Raw genomic sequence first — 21,925 nt, forward strand, 5'->3', positions numbered from 1 at the left:
AACAAAATAAATAGAACGGTAAATATGTACAAGTAAAATAGAGTAATAAATCTGTACAAATACTGTACAGTGCTTTGTACACAGTCAGCGCTCAGGAAATACGACTGAATGAAACAAATGAATGAATGGGAGACAGGCTCAGTTGTATCCCTGCTAAGTCAAACATGTTTTCCTTCGGTTTGTCTACAGAAAACTGTGACAACGAAAGCAATACTGTTTTTTTTTTCCAAAAAACCTGAGCTTTCACTTCCTAGCTCAGGAGCTACTCTCCCTCTCTCTTAGGTTGCAAGCCTCACGTGGGCTCACACTGTGTCCAACCTGATGATCTTGAACCTCTCCATGCAGTCCATGGCACAGAGTTAGTGCACTTGGATCTGTGACCTTTGGGAATTTAATATTCACCTCACCCTCAACCCCACACCACTTATTTACATATCTTTCAATTATATAATATAAATAACATTTATTTACACTCATGTCTGCCTCCCTCTCTAGACTATAAGCTTGTTAAGGGCAGGAACATGTCTGTTATGTTGCCTAGCAGTTAGTACAGTGCTCTGCACAAAGGAAGTGCACTATAAATACTACTGATTGATTGACTGCTATTAGAAATGTAAATTCTTCCCAAGTTGCCGCAGCAATATTCACAGGTAGGGTGTTCAGTACCTCTGAAGCAATTTATAAAATATTTCTGGAAGAAGTCAGGGTCGAGAGGCAGAGGTTATGGTGACGTATGGTCAGCAGTGTCCCCCAAGTGCTTATTCATAGCAACCCCCTTCTTTGGGCTATTATGGGGTATTGATATAATCTTAGGATTCAGATTCTTAAACTCTTATTGTATCTACATCATAAGCTCTTTGAAAGCAAAAGTCACATCTTCTCCTGTTAAAATCCTCATCTCAAAGTGATTAGCTCCCAGGTTCCTGTGGTTGATGCCGAACTTGAAAAGGGTTGGTTCTGACTGCGGTAGTACGGCGTCCAAAAATCAAGAAAGGAGCAATTTTTTGCTTTTCGTTTTTTGTATTTTTTTGAGCAGGGGCTCAAGAGAGTTGGGAGAGGAGGCGGAAACGAAACAGCCTTAAACACAATAAAGGATCATCATTGTTGTACATGAAGTGACTGGAATTTTGAGCCCTTCATTGAATTCTTTTGACACCCCCATCCGCTGCCATCGCTTCTTTTTTTAACTGCACCATAATGCTATTTTTAATTCTGTGCTTTCTGAGCCGTCTTCCACATAAGTCAAGAAGTAGCACGGCCTAGCTTGGCAGAGCTTGGGCCTTGGAGTCAGGAGGACCTGGGCTCTAATCCCGGCTCCGTCGCCTGTCTCCTGTGTGGCCATGGACGAGTCACTTCACGTCTCTGAGCCTCAGTTATCCGTAGAATGGGGATTAAGACTGTGAACCGCATGCGGGAAATGGACCTGATTAGCTTGTATCTATCTGAGCGCTTAGAACAGTGCCTGACACACAGTAAGTGCTCAACAAATACCATTTTTTAAAAAAAGTCAATCTGCCTGGGTGTGCAGGTAGCTTCTGTTTTCAAGGATACCCTGGTGGAAGATGCTCTAATATTTCTTTTCTACCAGAACCACGTGGGGATTTGCGCTTTCGATTCATGTTTGACCAACTGAGTCACCCCTCCACTTTAATTCATTTTCAGCAGGGGCTTACTCGGGGAGTTCACTTTGCTCTATTCCTAACTATGCTGCATAACCTCAAGGAATACAATCCAAGCCCAAGATAGCAGATTTTTGGGTCCCCGGCGTATACGAACTTCAGACCTTAGGCCCTCGCAGCCACCTTCAGAATTTCTCCACACATTTGATTTCCCTACCCTAATATTTAGGTACATAATAATAATAATGATGGTATCTGTTAAGTGCTATGTGCCGAGCACTGGGATAGATACGAGGTCATCAGGTTGTCCCACGTGGGGCTCCCAGTCTTCATCCCCATTTTACGAATGAGGGAACTGAGGCCCAGAGAAGTGAAGTGACTTGCCCAAAGTCACACAGCTGACAAGTGGAGGAGCTGGGATTAAAACCCACAATCTCTGACTTCTAAGTCCAGGTTCCTTCCACTGCGCCACGCTGCTTCTCGATACTTATCCACATATCCTTCTTCTCACTACCATCTTCCTCCTACCTATAAATTACGTCTATCTCGGTAGTCTGCAAGATCCCTGAAGACAGGTATCAATCAATCAATCGTATTGATTGGGCACTGACTGTGGGTGTACATTACAACAGAGTTGGTAGGCCTGTTCCCTGTCCACAATGAGCTTACAGTGTAGGGGATCATCTCACCCACCTCTTCTGTTCTCTTCCAAGTACTTAGAACAGTATTCTGCACATCGAAGGCACTCAACAGATGCTACTGATTGACTGATGCTACGATTGGCTCCACTGATGGATAAGCTGTTTGTATTTAAGCAAGCCACTTTTTTTTATTTCTCGGTCTTAGATTCTCCAGCTGGAGTACAGGAAGAACACCACTTGCTCCTTTTTACTTTTCGTGTGGAGAGGAATACTGTGCTTGTGTCTCCAAAACTCTGTAAGGAAGGTGTGATGATAAAGTACACGCAAAATATTGCTACTATTTTAACAGCACGTGAAAATCATCATGGATCCTTTCCTAGAAATAACGGGGATGAAAATCTGGCTTCTTCTATATAATCTGGATGGCGAGGAGATACTTTTTTTTTTAAACACACTTGGCATGTTTCTTCACATACTTTCTGCTTCTCTGCCTTCACAGGGCTCTACATAATTCATAGAGATCTATGCTCACTCAAATGCATACAAATGGTTGCTATCCTGAAAGAATGCCATCTCCAATTAGAGCTTCCATTCCATCATAGTAAGACTGGGCTCCTTACCCAACAGAGCATATTCTACGGCTCCTATAGTTTCTATGTTATATTTGGTGTGAATGAGTTTATTTCTGCAGCATCACCTTTTCAAAAAGCACCTACTGACAGATTCTCCTTTCTGCAGATTTTTCTGCCCATTTTCTCTTGAGGAGGTTTCTTGCTTTAAAGAAGGTAGAAATTGTCAGCAGGAGCAAGACAAGAGTTTTGCTGAACTTACGTCTCTTTTAGCCTCTCCTTATTTCAATGGTATTAATTGAATGTGTACTGTGTGCAGAGCACCGTACTAAGCATTCGGGAAAGTACAATACAAGAGAGTTGGTAGACACGATCCCTGCCCACAAGGATCTTACAGCCTAAAGGGAGAAACTAACATAAAACAGAGAGAGGAAGAGCAGATATGAGCTTGGGTGCAATACAGTAAACCAATCCTACCCTTTTCCTTAAGGGTTTTTCTTTTTAATGGTATTTATTAAGTACTTACTATGGCTCAAACACTGTTCTAAGTGCTAGGGTAGACACAAGTTTATCAGGTTGGACACATCCCTTGCTCCACGTGGGGCTTACAGTCTACATAGGAGGGAGGACAGGTATTGAATCCCCATTTTACAGGTGAGAAACTGAGGCATGGAGAAGTTAAGAGGCTTGTCCAAGGTCACATAGCAAGGAATTGGCAGAGCTGGGATTAGAATCCAGGTCCGCTGACTCACTAGGCCACGCTGTTTCTATTGACTTACCGATTTACCTAAATTATCTAATCTGCCAATGATTAGGTAACCTGATGATGTGGCATCTGGATATGGGAACTGGGCTGAGGGGTCATAAACGGAAGAGGCATGGATGGAAAAAGAAGGGTTCTGGAAGGAAACCCTAATAATCTTATTTTTCCAAGATTGCTCCATAACTTGTGGGACAGGATGTCAATCTAACTGTAGGTAGTCAACAATCCGATTGGCATATGCCATTTATTATTTCAAATTTGAGACTCGAAGCAGGAGCCTTCTGAGAGAAAACTGTAGAAGGCCCAGCGTGACGAATGAGGGTACATGCTCTTGGCAAACACTGGCCTGTGATTCTAAGCTCCTTGAGGGAAGGGATCATGTGTCTTGCTCCTTTTGAACTCTCCTAAATACAGTCATGTGCACTCATTAGATGCTCAGTAAACACCATTAATTGACTGATTGCTTTGAGATCACACAAGACATAGCTGTAGGATTTAGAGAGCTAACAATTACCTAGGAGGTAAAAATGGCCCAATGTTATTAATCATTTGACGAGCCAGTTTGCCTAAAATGGAATCCCGGTGATACACAAAAACACAGTGTATTTATTCCTACAGGCTTAGTCGCCTCAATAAATTCTTCCTTTCTTGAATCTTTTAAAGGCACCTGTATTCATTTATCTATTTAAAAGACAACTCAGGAGCAAGTATGATCACCATAAAGTCTTATAAACACACTCTGTCAAGGATGAAGAAATGTCTTAGCCACAGGTCCTAATTTAAACAAATACACCTAAATTAAAAAATACACCTACCCAATTATGTCCCTAATAGCTTCCTCTCATATTTTGGACTATCAGAGGTGGCCTGTAAAATTTTGTACCCTTTAAAATGTGGTTTTACCCATTCCTGATACTGCCATTTAAATATATTTTGAACCTAACTAGAAAAATCCAAACGGAGAAAATTTTTAAAAAACTGGGGCCTTGCAAATTATAAATGTGATTTTTTTTTCCACTGCAAACCATGCGCTGTTGGTCTGATATATGATTACTAACATATAAAAACAGATTATGACAAATTTCTCTTTGTGGTCCCTTATCTCCTCCAATTAGTTCTGAGGTCCACTCAGTCTATCCAAGTCCCTGAAGAGCCTTAGATACTTACTACTTTGGCTCAACATCACCCTGTTGGATTCTAGTTTTCTAAGAGCAAAAGATTCATTAAATTTCAATTCTCAAATCACCACCTATTGATTTTTACTTCAGTTTTTTCTAAAAAGCGAAGCTGAGATGAACGAAAGGCCATTCAGGCGCCACTGTAACTCAGATGGTTTCAAATGAAGAATTTTAACTACGTACATTTGTTTATTGACCTTCTAGGATAAGAGGGGGCCAAAGTCTATCATTTAAACCTTGGAATCACTCATTAACATGGAAATGAATTTGAACAGTCATGATACCTCTTTTAAGAACCTTCTTTTAAAACACAGACGCTATATCAGAAGCCATAGTTTCTAAACACTGACCTTTTTCTCAACAGATGGCAGGTCAGGTATGGGAAGCCAAGATATTTCTAAGTCCTTCTTACTTTAACAACTCAGCAAGAAACACTCAACTCTTCAGACTCCAGAATGAACAGTTCTTAGGTGTAGGTGTGTTTTTTAGTGAGACAATCCTAGGTGCACATCACCGTTAAGACGTTGTCTGGATTGCTTCTCTCCAAAATGTCTATGATCCGACAGAGAATGATCCAAATGCAACTTTTTTTCAGCTGCCTTTAATTCAGGAGTTCATGGTACTTCAATCCCAATGTGTTTCTCTGACAGACAACCACTGGTTAACTTAAAACTTCATAAAATCTGAACAAATAAATCTCTCTCTTTTAGAGGCGCCATTACAAATTCTAATTAGATTGTTCTCTTCTGTCAGGAAAACAGAAAAGATCTACAGTCTGGTAATCGTAGTAAACTAACAAATGACACGGCACTTTGCAGCATGGAACTACAAGAATTGTTTTAATTACCAAGACACGGTAATGTGAAGCCACTTTCTGGAGATAAAAATGATTCCTGTCAGGAGATCAGTTCCCAGCAAGAGGCCAGGGCTGTGTAAAGTCCAGTGTGAATGGCTTGTAAAGAATATTAAATTTGCCTCGGAAAACTCGGCATCTGCTATAAGTATTCTGTTATTCTGAAGCTACTCTCTCCTTTCTCGGCAGGGGGGTGAAAGAAACTGGAAGGATTCTAAATTGGCAGGACAGGCGGAAAACCGGTGATCGCAAAGGGCTGACACAGCACTTGGCATTTACACTTTCACAGTCTGGTAAAATCATTAGTCCTAATCTTTTTTCTTTTTCTCTTTCAAGAGAAAGATGTGATTTTTAAAAAAAGGTACAAAACAAGCGACAACTAACATCTCAGCAAGTGATTAGATACCGTGCACAACATTTTCAATAATAGGATTCCCTGAGGAATCCCCCAGCTTTCTGTCAAAAAAAAAAAAAAAATCCAGCCCAACAAAACAGTACTTCATTTTCTTCCATTACATTAGCTACTGCCATGTGATATTATAGTTTGATTCCACTGAGCATTTAATGGATCTGGTACCAATACCACTAAGATTACCTTTAGGGCCTCAGAAACCTCCAGAGTTGCAGGTAGAAGGTGCTAGGATTTCTTTAAACAAATCTAGATACTGCTCCTCTGCTTATTCACAGGCCAAAAGTAAAGTCCATAAAGGGCACACAGACTTTGCACTGATTTTAGCACACGGCAGGGTTTGAAAAATGAAAGGTCCTTCGTACCAAACTCTGACACTGGACAGTGAAATACTTTTAAAACGATTCTACTGGTATTGCCCCATTCTTCCTCAGATTCAAAATGTCACTGAGACATTAACTGTGCAAATTCCTAGAACAATCCTTTCAGATACAGTGCGTATTATCGCCCGAGTGCAAAATTTTGGAAAATCGAAGGTTTAGGTGACTTCCCACAGTTACATAGTGATAGAGCCAGAATTACACTTCGGTCAACTGATTTACAGTTCTCTCAGCCTCTGCCCCCAGAAACCTTCACTCTTCTTTCAAAAATGGGTACTTTTTGGCTCTGGGAGTCAGACAGTACTTTGATGGGATTTTTTACAACTGATCCGTTTGGGTAACTGGAGACAGTCTCACTCAAAAGCAATTACCAAGGGACCACACATCGGGTCCCAGTTCGCAACAGGCTCTCTTTATTAAAGCCTTCCCACAGGCCCCCACCCGCTAAGGCGCACCATCCCAGGATGATTCAGTAGTTGCCCACCTTTGCAGCTAAGACACGTGCCTTTTAAAACCTAGGAACCCAAACTTCCAAGAGCTTCCCATACTCTTCAGTTCATCTATAAGCTCTATTTGATTAAAAAGTTCCTTCTTTTGATGATTGCATGGAGCCTTTTAGAGAGGAAATTCCTCTTTTTGGGTGGTAGAATATATGATAAGACAGTCTCCATAAGCCCGTTTCAGAAATGGCAGCGATTCCATCAGAGATTATCAAATTTGGATGATCCTGCCTTGACTACTGCATTAGGCTCCTCATTCATTCATTCATTCATTCAATCGCATTTATTGAGCACTTACTGTGTGCAGTGCACTGTACTAAGCGCTTGGGAAGTACAAGTTGGCAACATATAGAGACAGTCCCTACCCAACAGTGGGCTCACAGTCTAAAAGGGGGAGACAGAGAACAAAACCAAACATACTAACAAAATAAAACAAAAAGAATAGATATGTACAAGTAAAATAAAGAGTAATAAATATGTACAGACATATATACACATATACAGGTGATATACATATAACCCTAAGCCAACTAAGCCCTCATTTCCCCTACTCTCCCCTTTTTGCCCGTGCGTTTGGGTCTGTACCCTTAAACCCTTGATAATTCATCCCACTCTCAGAGCCGCAACCCTTATGTATGCCATTCATTTAATGTCTGTCTTCTCTTCTAGATGGTAAGCTCCTTGTGGGCAGGGAATGTGTCTACCAAGTCTGTACTCTCCCAAACACTTAGTATAGTGCTGTGAACATAGTAAGAACTTAATAAACACCATCCAGTCTTGCAGGTAATTAGTAGAAGGCTTTGTACACAGTAAGTCTTCAATAAATACCACTGATTGACTGACTGATTGTTGCTATTATTATTCATCACTGGAACCCTAGTAACACTCCCCTACCTGCTATTCTTTCCTTGGAAAATCCCAAGACTCCCAGGACTCCTGTTGTTCAGCTGTCCTTTTGACCAATGGTTTGTTTCCGATGTGGGACTGACTGTAAAACTGATGTGGGACTGCATGTAAAATTTCCCAGATTTGCTAAAGGGGAGCCTGGGAAATTTACTGTTCAAGCCTTTGCTATCTTTTTAAAATTATGGCATTTATTAAGCACTTACTATGCATCAAGCACTGTCCTAAGCGCTGGGGTAGATATAAGTTAATCAGGTTGGACACACTCCCTGTCCCACATGGGGCTCACAGCCTACGTAGGAGGGCGAATAGGTACTCTCCTTATTCAATCAATCAATCGTATTTATTGAGCGCTTACTGTGTGCAGAGCACTGTACTAAGCGCTTGGGAAGTACAAGCCTTATTGGCACTCTAGGTTCTCTCCTACGCAGCCAGCACCTCCTACCCTTGGGAAAGAACTATTTCGGAAACATTACAGTCCTACTCTACTGGAAAAATGACAGTCCTTCTCATAAGTGCCAACCCCATCGGGTTAATGGCAACCCTGCCCACAGATGCCAACTCCGGTGATCGATGATATGTTGCCAACTTGTACTTCCCAAGCGCTTAGTACAGTGCTCTGCACACAATAAGTGCTCAATAAATACAATTGATTGATTGACTGATTGATTGATGGGGGCCTCCACAGGTTTTTCAGCTCTACTACCAGTTTCACACATACCTAAGAGCTCCGGGAAGGGCTGAAAAGATCCAAAATGGAGGCTTTTGGGCCTGTTCATTCTTGGAAGCCTATTCTCCTCCCAGGCCCCACCTCCCCTTAAAATCCCTGCCCCCTTCCCTTCCCCCTCACTCAAAATGAAAAGATGGCTCCCATGACCAGACCATCAGCAGGACATAGCCTTAAATTGTTTTCCCAGGAGTGGAGATGGGTTGCATGCTGAGCCATTCGCAAGGTCACCCGATCCCCATGGGGACCAGAGGGTGCATCTCCAGGTAGCTGGCAGGGTGAGTTGGGGTACAACGGGGCAAAACAGAAAATCTCCATGAAACCTCCCCAGGAAGAGGCCCTGCTGGGCGTTGCCCTTTTCATATGCCACGGCTGGGGCATGGCATTTACACTGGCTTTATTAAGGTCTGGGGGGGTGGGGGGGGTCTCGTTTATTTGTAAAACCAGTGGAAATGAGGATGTGAAACAAACTAGGAGGATACGCCTCGCCATGGAAAACTGACACGCACTTCAGCCCTGATTGAAACAAACATCATCTGGAGAATTTGAGATGTTGGCAAAAGCGACTCTAAGCACCCTTATGCTTTGTTTATTACATTAACCAAAGACATTTTGGTTAGCAACAGCTTTAGCATGATCTGGAAAACACCAGTACAATAGCACTCTATTTCTAAAGCTATTCCTTCTGCAGGAATATATTTTACCAAAAAACCCACACACAAGAAACCTCACAGATCCCGAAAGTAAAGTTTGATTAAACCACTACAATTCCTTCTCTATAGTTGCCAAAATGTGCAATACAATGCTCTGACTTGTTAAATGAATTTACCCACTGAGTGCTAATTTACGTCAAGACTGAGGACGTAGTGTAACTCTGAGGAAAGAACAAACCCATTCATTTACTATGGAGGAAGGTTGAGTTTTTTTAGAAGCATTTAAAGCAGTTTTCATTTTGAATCTTAATGTTTCTATGCCCACTCACACCCAGCCACACAAGTCCTTTCAGTTTATTACAGTTCTAAATCTCTCTTCCAGGTCTGGCCTTGCAACCACTTGCCTTGATAAAGTAGGTCACTTAAAAAAGGAGGAAAGTTCAATAAAATGAATTACAAAGACAACAAGATTAAGATGATTGTGCTGTTTTCATACATTGTAACTGAAATTCTGCAAATATGCAGTTGGCTGTGGTTTGGCATTTAACAGCATGTGATCAGTGAGGAGGAGGAAATTTTATTCTCATTAACTGCTGCAGATTTACTGCAGTGAAAAAGGGCTATGTAACCCGAGAAGTGACAGTACAGAAAGATCAAAGCCACGGTCTGGAAACTAAATAAACCCGCTGGCTACTTCCTGCAAGGAAAATTCACTCTGGCAATGTAAAACAGAGCCCAGTTAAAAACTACTCTCAATTTTATGAGCTGTCATAGCAGCTCAAGTGGTTTGGAATGGTTGGGTTTAGAACATTATATTTCCCTGTTTTTGCCTCAGATACTTCTGTAAGCAGTTTTATGGATTTAAAAAAAAACACAGAAAAATAATTTTTTTTTCTTTTTGGTGAAACTGGGAAGGCCACCAAGTAAACTCATTAAAAGAGGCATGTCTTCATTTGCACATTCCATTCTCATTTACCCCAGAGTCATATTTTGCTTTTAGATTTATAGATAATGGACATTCACGGGAATACTTCATATGCGCTCTATTCAATTATTGTTTGAAATAAATGCAATCAATTTACAGAGCCCAGATGGCCTGTATCTGGAGGAACTGGACTACCCATAGTAGCACATCTGGAGGAACTAAAGGCAACAGGGAGAACATGGGAATTAATTAATGCTTCATTTAAAAATCTTCAGATCCAGGCTTCATTTTTCCCTTAGAAAATTACAAGGGGCCTGAACAAAAACCGTGACTATACTAGTCTTCCTTTTCAATTGTTTAAAATCCCTCCAATGGCATTGACAAATCACTCGAAATGCAGCCGGGTTGGAATAAAACGCAACAATACACAGGAAAGTGCCACCATGAGTTAAAAGTGGATTTAACAGCGCAGTTTACCCAAGTGGAAGGTTAAAAAAAAAACCAACTGCTGTTCCAAAGTTACCAGCAGCCAGTCAAAGAGATCGCCGATATTAGTTGAAGGGTCTGAGCTGTTGTGTTTTACTGGTCCAAAGACACTAACATTTTCTCTAAAGGTGAAACAAGACCTTCCACTTTTTTCCCTTAAAAAGTACAGCGCTGCTTCGACAACCCATTCCTGGTTTCACAGGCAGAAAAATGGGTACCAAAGAAGTCACTTGTAAGACCCTTCCTGGGCTTCCATTACAAGACCACCCATGATCTTTCTCTATTCAGAGTCACTTTTATCCCCACCGAGGCTAAAACACATTCCAAGGGGCAGGCAAGTCCTTTGCTGGCCTTTTATTTGTGCTGCGAAGAGTATTTTCATGAACAGCTATGGAAATACGTTGCAACACTATTGGAATAAGTAAACTGGGTTTGCAATTCTTAGCCATATGTTGGTATCACTTCTCCCAGAATGACCTAACACTTTGAAAGTTGATCGAATTATTTTAAAAGTTAGCGGTGGTTAATGTATTGATATTTAACAATATTTATCTGGATGCGGTTTACTCCTGAACAATGATCTTGAATTATCCTAAGACGGATAAGAACCCCAACAGTGGCACCACACTTTATTTCCCCAGGTGGCATTTTCTGAGTTTTACGCAACTGTTAAAACCGTACGCTTCCAAAATATTCAATCAGATCATCAGTTTGAAATTTAACATGACTCTACTGCCGGCAGTTCTGTCAACAACCTAGTCTACACTGCGGCATTCCATAGGTGAAGTAAATCATTTAAACTTATTTTCCTACATCATTCTTATAATTTCTCCAAGAAAAGGCATCATTTTCAACACCTCTCTAGGACCACGCCATGTATTTCAGTTTACAATTTGCTCACACTGATGTGTGATAACCTAGTAAAATTTGGCCTTAAAAGTTATAGGCCCAATTTACTAATAAAACCTAATTCACTTCTCCCTGGGAAATGCAAATGGCATTGTGTCTTGAATATCTTTGCTGACAGCATTTCAAGAAGGGACCCCTTCATAAAAGAGTTGAAGCAAAATCACTAGAAAAAAAGCCCAGGGAAGTTAATTCATGGCACAAATCACACCCCCTCACTCTGGGCAATTCTGAGGCTATTTTATATACTTAGCAATTGGTTTGCCGAGACCTGATCTGAGATCCTCCTTTTTAATACTAATAATGGTATTTGTTAAGCACTTACTGTTCTAAGCACTGGGGAGGTTACAAGGTGATCAGGTTGTACCACGGGGGGCTCACAGTTTTAATCCCCATTTTACAGATGAGGGAACTGAGGCCCAGAGAAGTGAAGTGACTTTCCCAAAGTCACACAGCTGACAATTGGCGGAGCCAGGATTTGAACCCATGACCTCTGACTCCAAAGCCCGTGCTCTTTTCCACTGAGCCACGCTGCTTCTCTCATTTTTCTCCCATTTACCTTCTCTGCCTATCGTTTTTGAAATAGCACTGGATATAATCTTGGACAATCTTCAAATAAGCTGGAGCTCCTGAGAATGCTGGTTCTCATAAAAACTGGAACCTTAAGCAACTTGTTTCTAAAAACCTCAAATTCAACTATTTGCAGTTAACTGGGCCAAGTTTGCAGAAGTAAAGCATTTGTAAACAAGACCTTGGTACTGCATGAGGTTAATATGTAATGAAAGCCTACTTACCTTTTTTTAATTCTATTAAATCTTACTATAAACTGCCTCTCAACACAATCCATTGGCTGGCAAATATATCAGGCCAAATGGACTGCAGTGTGCCCTACACGCTAAGTTTTCTGACGAACAAAGTCTTAAACCTTGCTTTCCTTTGACCTTTCAAGATGTTCCTAAATGACATATTTTTTTAATAAATCTTACTGATACAAGGCTGTTGAGGGGAAGTTGAGGGAAAAATGCAGTTAGCCTGAAGGACTTTTAATTCCTCTCTCCTACTGCTGCAAATGAGATGCATTAGTTTAAGTCTGTTACTAGATTTGCCCCTCATATGGTTTCATTATTGAAGCCCACAATTGGTTCACAGAGTGATAACTTGTACAGGAAATAAATGTTGCAAATGTTGAAAAGCTGATAATAATTTAAATCCAAGTATAAAGAATTAACATGGGCAGATTTATGAATGCCAAAACCTGGTATCACATGCAGTTGTAATTATTGGCGAAACCTATTAAGCTTGCAATCTTATTATTCTGATAAATATGTAACACAAGGGAACTACAAAATATCTTCTGGTCTTTGCTACATGGTTTATTTTCCTTAGCTGGACTGTTAAATATACTTTAGAGTTTTCTTTAAAAGGAAGCGAAATGATGCAAAATGGATATTCTAGTTAAGATCGGAAATATTTTTCTTTCATTTGATATGCAATCTTAATGGACCTTGTAAAAAGTATTAAAAACAAAAAAAATCAAGCAAGTTGAGTGTATAAGGCCCAACATTTTAGACAGTCAGCCTAGACTGTGAAGCACTCCACTGTTTGAGAGAGGGCAGGAAAAGATGGAGTTTTGCTCCAGTTTATTTTATGATCACCCCATTTATAGTAGTTGCTTATGTTTATTTTATGACAGACCCACTGGAAAACAAACAATAAGAAATACAGCCTCACTTTTAAATGCTTTCAAATTATAAAATAACTTTAATCCCCAGGAGATGGCTACCAAGGGAAGCAGCGTGGCCTAGTCGATAGGGCGTGGGCTTGGGAGTCAGAAAGATCTGCGCTCTAATCCCGGCTGTGCCACTTTGCCTGCTGTGTGACCACGGGCAAGTCACTTCACTTCTCTGGGCCTCAGTTACCTCATCTGCAAAATGGGGATGAAGACTGTGAGCCTCATGTGGGACATGGACTGGGTCCAACCACATTAGTTTAGAACCGTGCCTGACACATAGGAAGCGCTTAGCAAATACCATTAAAAGAAGAAAAAATAGGGAACTAGTCTCCACTTCTCTCTTACCGAGGGAGAACATCACAAAGGCTCATGTGGGTGTGCTGAAATCTTATCCTTTTCTATCTAGCAATAAACTGGCAAATGAAAACTGAAGATAATTTCTGCAAGATCACCCCAACCAGCCCTACGACTGAAGAGAACTGATTGCCTGTCCTATGAGGGGCTCTAATAGGGCCAGCATTCCCATTTCTTTCTGAGCCAACGTGGGAGCAGCAAATCTAAAGGTAGTTCTTCAAACCCTTATTAAAGGCACTTTTCCTTCAAGACACCTTCCCTAAGCCCTCATTTCCTTTTCTCCCACTCACTTCTGCGTCGCCCAGATTTGTTCTCTTTATTCACCCAGCTCAACTCAGCCCCACCATATCCATAATTTATTTACATTGACGTCTGTCTCTCCCTCTAGACGGTAAGCTCACTGTGGGCAGGGAATGTGTCTATCGCCTCTGTTATATTTTCTCTCCCAAGTGCTCTGAAAACAGTAACTGCTCAATAAATTTGATTGATTGACTGAGTTCTAGATGGCCATGACAAGTACCGCACTCGGCTCAATACCCTAAAGCACAGAGGCGACGGAAAAGAAAGTGGTGGAGTGTTTCTGAGGGGCTGTGCTATATATGATGTCACGAGGACACCATAAAGTGCATGGAGATGCAGCAGTATGGCCTAGAGGAAAAAGCACACAGGCTTGGGGGTCAGCGAACTGGGTTTTTATTTTTTGGTCTTTTTAAAATGGTATCTGTTAAGTGCTTACTATGCTTACTATGCCAGACACTGTACTGAGAGCTGGGGTAGATATGAGTTCATCCCAGCTCTGCCACTTGCCTGCTGTGTTACCTTAGGCAAATTACTTAACTTCTCTATACCTGTTTCTTCATCTGTAAAAGAAGGTTTAAACTTCCGTTCTCTCTCACACTGTTACTGTCATGTGGAACGGAGCCGGTGTCTCACCTGTTTGAATTGAACCTACCACGGGGCTTAGAGTAATGCTTGGCACAGAATAGGTGCTCAACATATACTACATTAATAAATATATTATCATTAAAGATAATGACAATAAATAATAACAATTATTATTATGGAGATTTGAATATGTGGGTGCATAAAGCTCTTTACCCTTTCCAGCCCCTTCAGCTCTCAAACCTTTATTCGTAAGCACAATCACACACTGTAGACCTTATGACGCACATGATCATTTCCTATCGAGAGCTCCCAAATACCTGGCATTTTGCTCCTTGGCACTTACAGAGACAGGACCCTGTGATAACAGTGACTTCAGGTGGAACAATTACCCTCATTAACATCATCATCATTTAATTTATTGAGTGCTTACTGTGTGCACAGCACTGAACTAAACAACTGGCAGAGTGCAATAGAAGAGATGGGATCCTTGCCCTCAAGAAATTTACAGTTTAATGGGGAAGACAGACACTAAAATTGGTAAGGAGAACAACCGAGTGTATTAGAAAACACTGTCAACATTATACGCAGAGGAAGGAAACAGAGACCCCGATGGAAACAAAAGGAAGCCAAATGCACTCAGAGTGCAAGACCGGCTTGCAATCGGTTTCAGAAAAATTATGGATGCGTTTGATTTGGGAGCAAGGACCTCTAACCCTGTCTCAGAGCTCAAACCACACGGGTCACTCTTCAAAGGCAAGTAGACTAAACTTCCCCGAGGACAAGTGCTCCACGTATGGACAGAATAAAGATGCAATTAGAGGGCCAGAAATGGGAGGGAAAGGTTGCTTTGGGTTCCAGATAAAAATTCATACTGTATTCATTCACCTCTCCGAACCAGAAGGCTCCGAAAAACCTTTCGCTCGGGTTACTTCTCATCTGTCCCTGACAGTTAAGCCCCGCACCATGGGACCGACCAAAGGGAGGGAGAACTCCAGGCCCTCTGAAAAATATTTTTTAAAGCCCCAAGGAAAACTCAGCAGTCGTTTGAGAAACTTTTGCACATTGTTTATGAAAATTGGATTCGTATAAAAGTGGAAATATAGGCCATTTTTACAGCAACGAAAACTGATTTGTAAAAGCTGGAATCAGTTTAGAAATATGCTTCACATGAGGTTCTTGTTAGACTCACAAAGTCAGAGTCACCCAAGAAAAGCACTAAAAAGTATGGTACGGATATATGGTGCTGAATGCAAAAACGCTAGACTCGGGCCTATTATTTTTAATTAGCTTCGATAGCAAGTCCCACTTTACTTTCTAACACCAGTTCAGATCTGGGGAGGGGAAGGCTTACATCTGACTCCTTGGGATCGGCAACTCCACCGCTTATGCCTCGGAGCCCTAATGCATTTTGCATTAGCTCTAAATGTCGGGAAATCCTGACGCCAGGCGCCAAGAGGTTCAAAACGATAGGGACGCATGTCTAAAACTGGGATCAGCTGTTTGAGTGCCAGTGTCTATTTTATCAAACACCCAGTCTCCTTTGCCCAACAGGGAAGCGTGTTCGCAGCCATTTTTGCCGTTTCCAATTAGGTTACCTCACTGCATTATAAAAACGTGGGCATTCCCATTAAAAAGGACCCAGAAATCTGGATGAGAAGAAAGAAGGAAACCTAGTGTGCTTGTTGAGCTGTTCTCCAAGTCTGCTTTCTTCAGTTAAAAGGTGAAATTGGGGGATTTTTATATGGGGTTTTAGTTTCAGTTAGAAATGACCTGGGAACAAATGGGCGGGGTGAGGGTGGAATTTCCCTTTTGCATGGCACAAAAACGGCGACAAAGTGAACCTCCTACCCTCTAGTACAAGGGTGTTGGAGATCATATAGTTCCATCTTAAGAGACTGAAGATCAAGGAAAGGGAAAACAGAAGTTGGATCGGACGTAAGGGTAGCTTAAAGAGCAACCAAGTCGGGCCTCTGGATAGGAATGTCATCTTAACTTCTGATTTGAGGGTGCGAGCATTGAAACCATTACCTATAATGACGTTCATTGCGATGATAAAGATTCTGCTCCCAAATGGGAGAGATGGAACTGGCTTCTGATTGGCTTCACGGGGCTCAGTGGAAAGAGCAGGGGCTTTGGAGTCAAAGGTCATGGGTTCAAATCCCGGCTCTGCCAATTGTCAGCTGTGTGACTTTGGGCAACTCACTTCACTTCTCTGGGCCTCAGTTACCTCATCTGTAAAATGGGGGTGGAGACTGTGAGCCCCTCATGGGACAACCTGATCACCTTGTATCCCCCCAGTGCTTAGAACAGTGCTTCGCACATAGTAAGCACTTAACAAATGCCATTATTATTATAATTATTATTACTGTTATTATTACACCTAGGAGTACCTATAGGCTACAGTGTCAGTGGGCACATATGCCCATTTGACAAAAATAGGGTCAATGGGTCAGGGCCTCCACAGATGTCCCCAAACCAAGAACAAGCTTGACCCGGATTTTCCTGGGGGGCATCTACAGCCCACAACATACCCCCCGCCCCACCGGCTTGGGGCAGCCCCAAACCTCTAGCCTACCTGGGTACCCCATGAGATTCTGATAGTTGCACTTCCTGGCATTGTGGTCTGAACTGACTATGCACTTAGGTCTGTACCCTTATGGCACTTGACAGCCCCACAGCCCATCAATACATATCCACAATTTATTTATATTAATGTCTTAGACTGTAAGTTCCTCGTAGGCAGGGAACAAGGCCCTACTGAGAGCTCACCTCCTCCAGGAGGCCTTCCCAGACTGAGCCCCTTCCTTTCTCTCCCCCTCGTCCCCCTCTCCATCCCCCCCATCTTACCTCCTTCCCTTCCCCACAGCACCTGTATAGATGTATATATGTTTGTACATATTTGTTACTCTATTTACTTATTTATTTATTTTACTTGTACCTATCTATTTATTTTATTTTGTTAGTATGTTTGGTTTTGTTCTCTGTCTCCCCCTTTTAGACTGTGAGCCCACTGTTGGGTAGGGACTGTCTCTATATGTTGCCAACTTGTACTTCCCAAGCGCTTAGTACAGTGCTCTGCACACAGTAAGCGCTCAATAAATACGATTGATGATGATGATGAACGTGTCTACCAACTCTGATGTATTGTACTCTTCCAATCACTTAGTTCAGTGCTCTGAACACCACAAGCGCTCAATAAATACCAGGGTGGCCTAGTGGATGGAGCACAGGCCCGGGAGTCAGAAGGACCTGGGTTCTAATCCCGGCTCCACCACTTCAGCGCTTAGAACAGTGCCTGGCGCATAGTAAGCGCTTAACAAACACCATCGTTATTATTGTGTCTGTTGTGTGACCGTAGGCAAATCATTTAACTTCTTTATGACTCAGTTGCCTCATCTGTAAAGTGGGGATGAAGACTGTGAGTCCACGCCCATGAGAAGCAGCGTGGCTCAGTGGAAAGAGCCCGGGCTTTGGAGTCAGAGGTCATGGGTTCAAATCCTGGCTCCGCCAATTGTCAGCTGTGTGACCTTGGGCAAGTCACTTCACTTCTCTGGGCCTCAGTTCCCTCATCTGTAAAATGGGGATTAAGACTGTGAGCCCCCCGTGGGACAACCCGATCACCTTGTATTCCCCCAGCGCTTAGAACAGTGCTTTGCACATAGTAAGCGCTTAATAAATGCTATCATTATTATTATGGGGGACAGGGACTGTGTCCAACCTGATCATCTTTTATCTACCCCAGCGCTTAGTACAGTGCCTGGCACATAGAAAGTGCTTAAATACCATAAAAAAAACCCTCCAGTATCAAAAAGAAAGAACAATCATGGATTGTTTGGGGGAATCGCCAGTGATTTTCCAAGCTTAGCACAAGCCTGTTTCAACCAGAGAATCAGCGATGAACACGAGGGAGCTGACACTCTTAGAGGAAGGTCAGAGAAGTGGGTTACTGCTCCCCGTGCAGAATCACAAACGGAAAGCCCGCCAATTGGTAGCAATTCAGACACGTATATGCAACCTCAACTGTTAGGCTTGCTGATATTCCTTGACAGTTTTCAGTTCATCGCAGAATCCCTGGGCCCGAAGTTACCTTCAGAGTTTCACGTCATTCCTCTACCTCCAGACAAGATTCTACTTATATCCAGATAGATGAGATCTGATTCCATTTTTCTTAGGTCTTCGGCCTTTTGCCGTTCCTCTTGGCTACCATGCCAAAAGAAATCTTTTCAATAGCGAAGCTAAATCCCTTAAGCTGCCTCCTCCAGGAGGCCTTCCCAGACTGAGCCCCTTCCTTCCTCTCCCCCTCGTCCCCCTCTCCATCCCCCCGTCTTACCTCCTTCCCTTCCCTACAGCACCTGTATATATGTATATATGGTTGTACGTATTTATTACTCTATTTATTTATTTATTTATTTATTTATTTTACTTGTACATTTCTATCCTATTTATTTTATTTTGTTGGTATGTTTGGTTTTGTTCTCTGTCTCCCCCTTTTAGACTGTGAGCCCACTGTTGGGTAGGGACTGTCTCTATGTGTTGCCAATTTGTACTTCCCAAGCGCTTAGTACAGTGCTCTGCACATAGTAAGCACTCAATAAATACGATTGATTGATTGATTGATTGCAGTTTAAATCCATTTCCTCTGGCTTTGCCCTTGGTAGATATGGCAAACGACTGTTCGTTATGCTCTCTGAACATAATAACCTATCATCTACTAGACCATTACCGTATATTTTACCTATACATTTTCCAGATCTTTCTTTGAAATCCTAATTTCTGTCGTTATTCTACATCCTCTAGCAAGTTTTTAATTTCTCTATCATTAAAGGCATCATGATTTCCCATTAGAGAAGCAACATGGCTCAGTGGAAAGAGCCCGGGCTTTGGAGTCAGAGGTCACGGGTTCAAATCCTGGCTCCGCCAATTGTCAGCTGTGTGGCTTTGGGCAAGTCACTTCACTTCTCTGGGCCTCAGTTACCTCATCTGTAAAATGGGGACTGTGAGGCCCCCCGTGGGACAATCTGATCACCTTGTAACCTTCCCAGCGCTTAGAACAGTGCTTTGCACATAGTAAGCACCTAATAAATGCCATTATCCTTATGAGAAGCAGTGTGGCTCAGTGGAAAGAGCCTGGGCTTTGGAGTCAGAGGTCATGGGTTCAAACCCCGGCTCTGCCAATTGTCAGCTGTGTGACTCTGGGCAAATCACTTAACTTCTCTGTGCCTCAGTTACCTCATTTGTAAAATGGGGATTAAAACTGTGAGCCCCCCATGGGACAACCTGATCACCTCGTAACCTCCCCGGCGCTTAGAACAGTGCTTTGCACATAGTAAGCGCTTAATAAATACCATTAAAAAAAACCCCTAAAATGGCATGTTTTATATTATTTTAAAGGACTTAAACTTTTTTAGAATTTCAATAAGACATATAAAATGCCATAAAATAGATTTAAAATCAGCTTCCTCTTATTGACAAAGAAAAATCACAGAAAGTTTATGAAACAAGGCATCCCATTCAACCAAAAAGAAACTAGATCAAAGACCAAGGAGTAGGGTCAGGGTCGAAAATAACTAATAAAGGAAAATCTGATATTTTAGAGACACTGCATATTATTAGACTTGTTCATCTCTCTTTGCTTAAAGATGATCTTTTCCCACTTAAAGCTAACATCCAAAAGGAAACTAAAAGGAATTCATGATAAACTACTATCTTCTGGAAACAGAGGAAAGAAAATAGTGGTTCAAATCTGAGAATTATCTTTAATTTTTTTTTAAGAACAAGAGCTTACCGATTCCATTTTCTCAAAAGGAATTTTCAGAAAGGGAAAAATTTTCCAACTCCAGATTGGTATTAAAATTTACATGAAATATTTTCCTTCAAATGTAAATATACCATACCAATTTCTCCTCTAAGCAAAATTAGGTTAAAATTGCTGTGGCAAGAATAGAATAGTCCGAGCGGGAAATGAAAGGATATTTTAATCTCTATTATTTTAGACAGTGCTATTAGGACACAAAGAGGTTGTGATTTGTTCGAGGACTCCCAGCAAGTCACTAATAGGGCCAGTATCTTGAACCCTTTGATATCCAAATCCTAGTTTAGCCTCTGAGCAATGCTGCCATAACCTTTTTTTTTTTTAATTGCAGAATCACCGATTATCTTTAGAACATTACTTTTACCAGACTGACTTGAATCACTGGCCCATCTACTTAGCTTTCATAAGAAAACTTCATCGTTCCACAACGAATCACAAAATGATGGGCAATACCTAAAGAGTATTATTTCCTGTTCTTCTCAAAAGAAGACGTGATTGCCCTTAGAACTGCAGCAACTCTACTTTGTCAGTATTAGGAATGTCCCCCCAAAAAGCTGTTAAAACTGATCTTGTGACTGAGTTTTGTAGCTTCACAAATCAGTTTCTCTGGATGATAATTGAGTATATTAATCGTTTTATGTCAGGGCTAAGAAATCTTATGATAGGAGATTCAAAAGCAGTTCAACAAGCCTATAATGAGGGTTGCCACTGCTAGCCTTCGGAGACACCGGACACTGCGAGAGGAATTTGTCACCGTCTGTGTCACGATGGGCTCTCAGAATAATGTAATGAAATCATTCACAACATTTTGCAGAACTCTGCCCCAATTCTGTTTCTGCTCCAAACTTCAACTGCCTCTCTGTGAGTCTCCTGTCATCATCATCAATCATATTTATTGAGTGCTTACTATGTGCAGAGCACTGTACTAAGCGCTTGGGAAGTACAAATTGGCAACATATAGAGACAGTCCCTACCCAACAGTGGGCTCACAGTCCTCCCCGCTTGCTCCAGAGTTTAAGTCCCGCTGACTACAGGTTCTACTTTGAAACTGATGAATTTTGTGGAAGGAACTAGAGAGAAGGGAAGCTGGATGCTTAAAATAAAAATACCACGCCTGCCACTTGTCTGCAGTGTGATATCGGGCAAGCCAATTCACTTCTCTACGACTCAGTTTCCTCATCTGTACAATGGGGATTAAACCCTACTCCCTCCTTAGACTATGAGCCCCATGGGGGACAGAGACTATATATCCAACCCGCTTATCCTGTAGCTAACCCAGTGCTTAGTATAGTGCATGGCACGCAATAAGCACTTAGCACGAACTATAATTATTATAAAAAACGTACAGTGCCTTATCTGCAATGAAAAATGGGCGTCCGATATAAAGACGGACAAATGACCAGCTTATCGGAGATGCTGCTAAACTAGTCGCAGTTAGACAAACCCCAACCCCACTGAGAGAGTATAATTTCCATTATGCTGTAAAAATGTTGGTCATAGACCAGGAAAGTCAGTTTCAATTTCCTCTCAAATAGGGATTGTCTTGGTTCTCACTCAAGGAATCAGAACAGTTTGATACGAAGCTTCAAGGCACAACTAAAGAGTCAAGCTAAAGAAAAAGGATCATACA

At 41.7% G+C, this 21,925-nt stretch overlaps 1 protein-coding gene across 4 annotated transcripts in view; it reads right to left on the reverse strand.

Moving 5' to 3' along the window:
* Window positions 1–21,925, reverse strand: part of KIFAP3 (kinesin associated protein 3) — a 151,731-nt gene that overhangs the window by 10,972 nt on the left and 118,834 nt on the right. The gene's annotated exons all lie outside the window — the stretch shown is intronic.

This window comes from Tachyglossus aculeatus, chromosome 16, assembly GCF_015852505.1.
Source record: "Tachyglossus aculeatus isolate mTacAcu1 chromosome 16, mTacAcu1.pri, whole genome shotgun sequence".
Taxonomy (NCBI): Eukaryota; Metazoa; Chordata; class Mammalia; order Monotremata; family Tachyglossidae; genus Tachyglossus; species Tachyglossus aculeatus.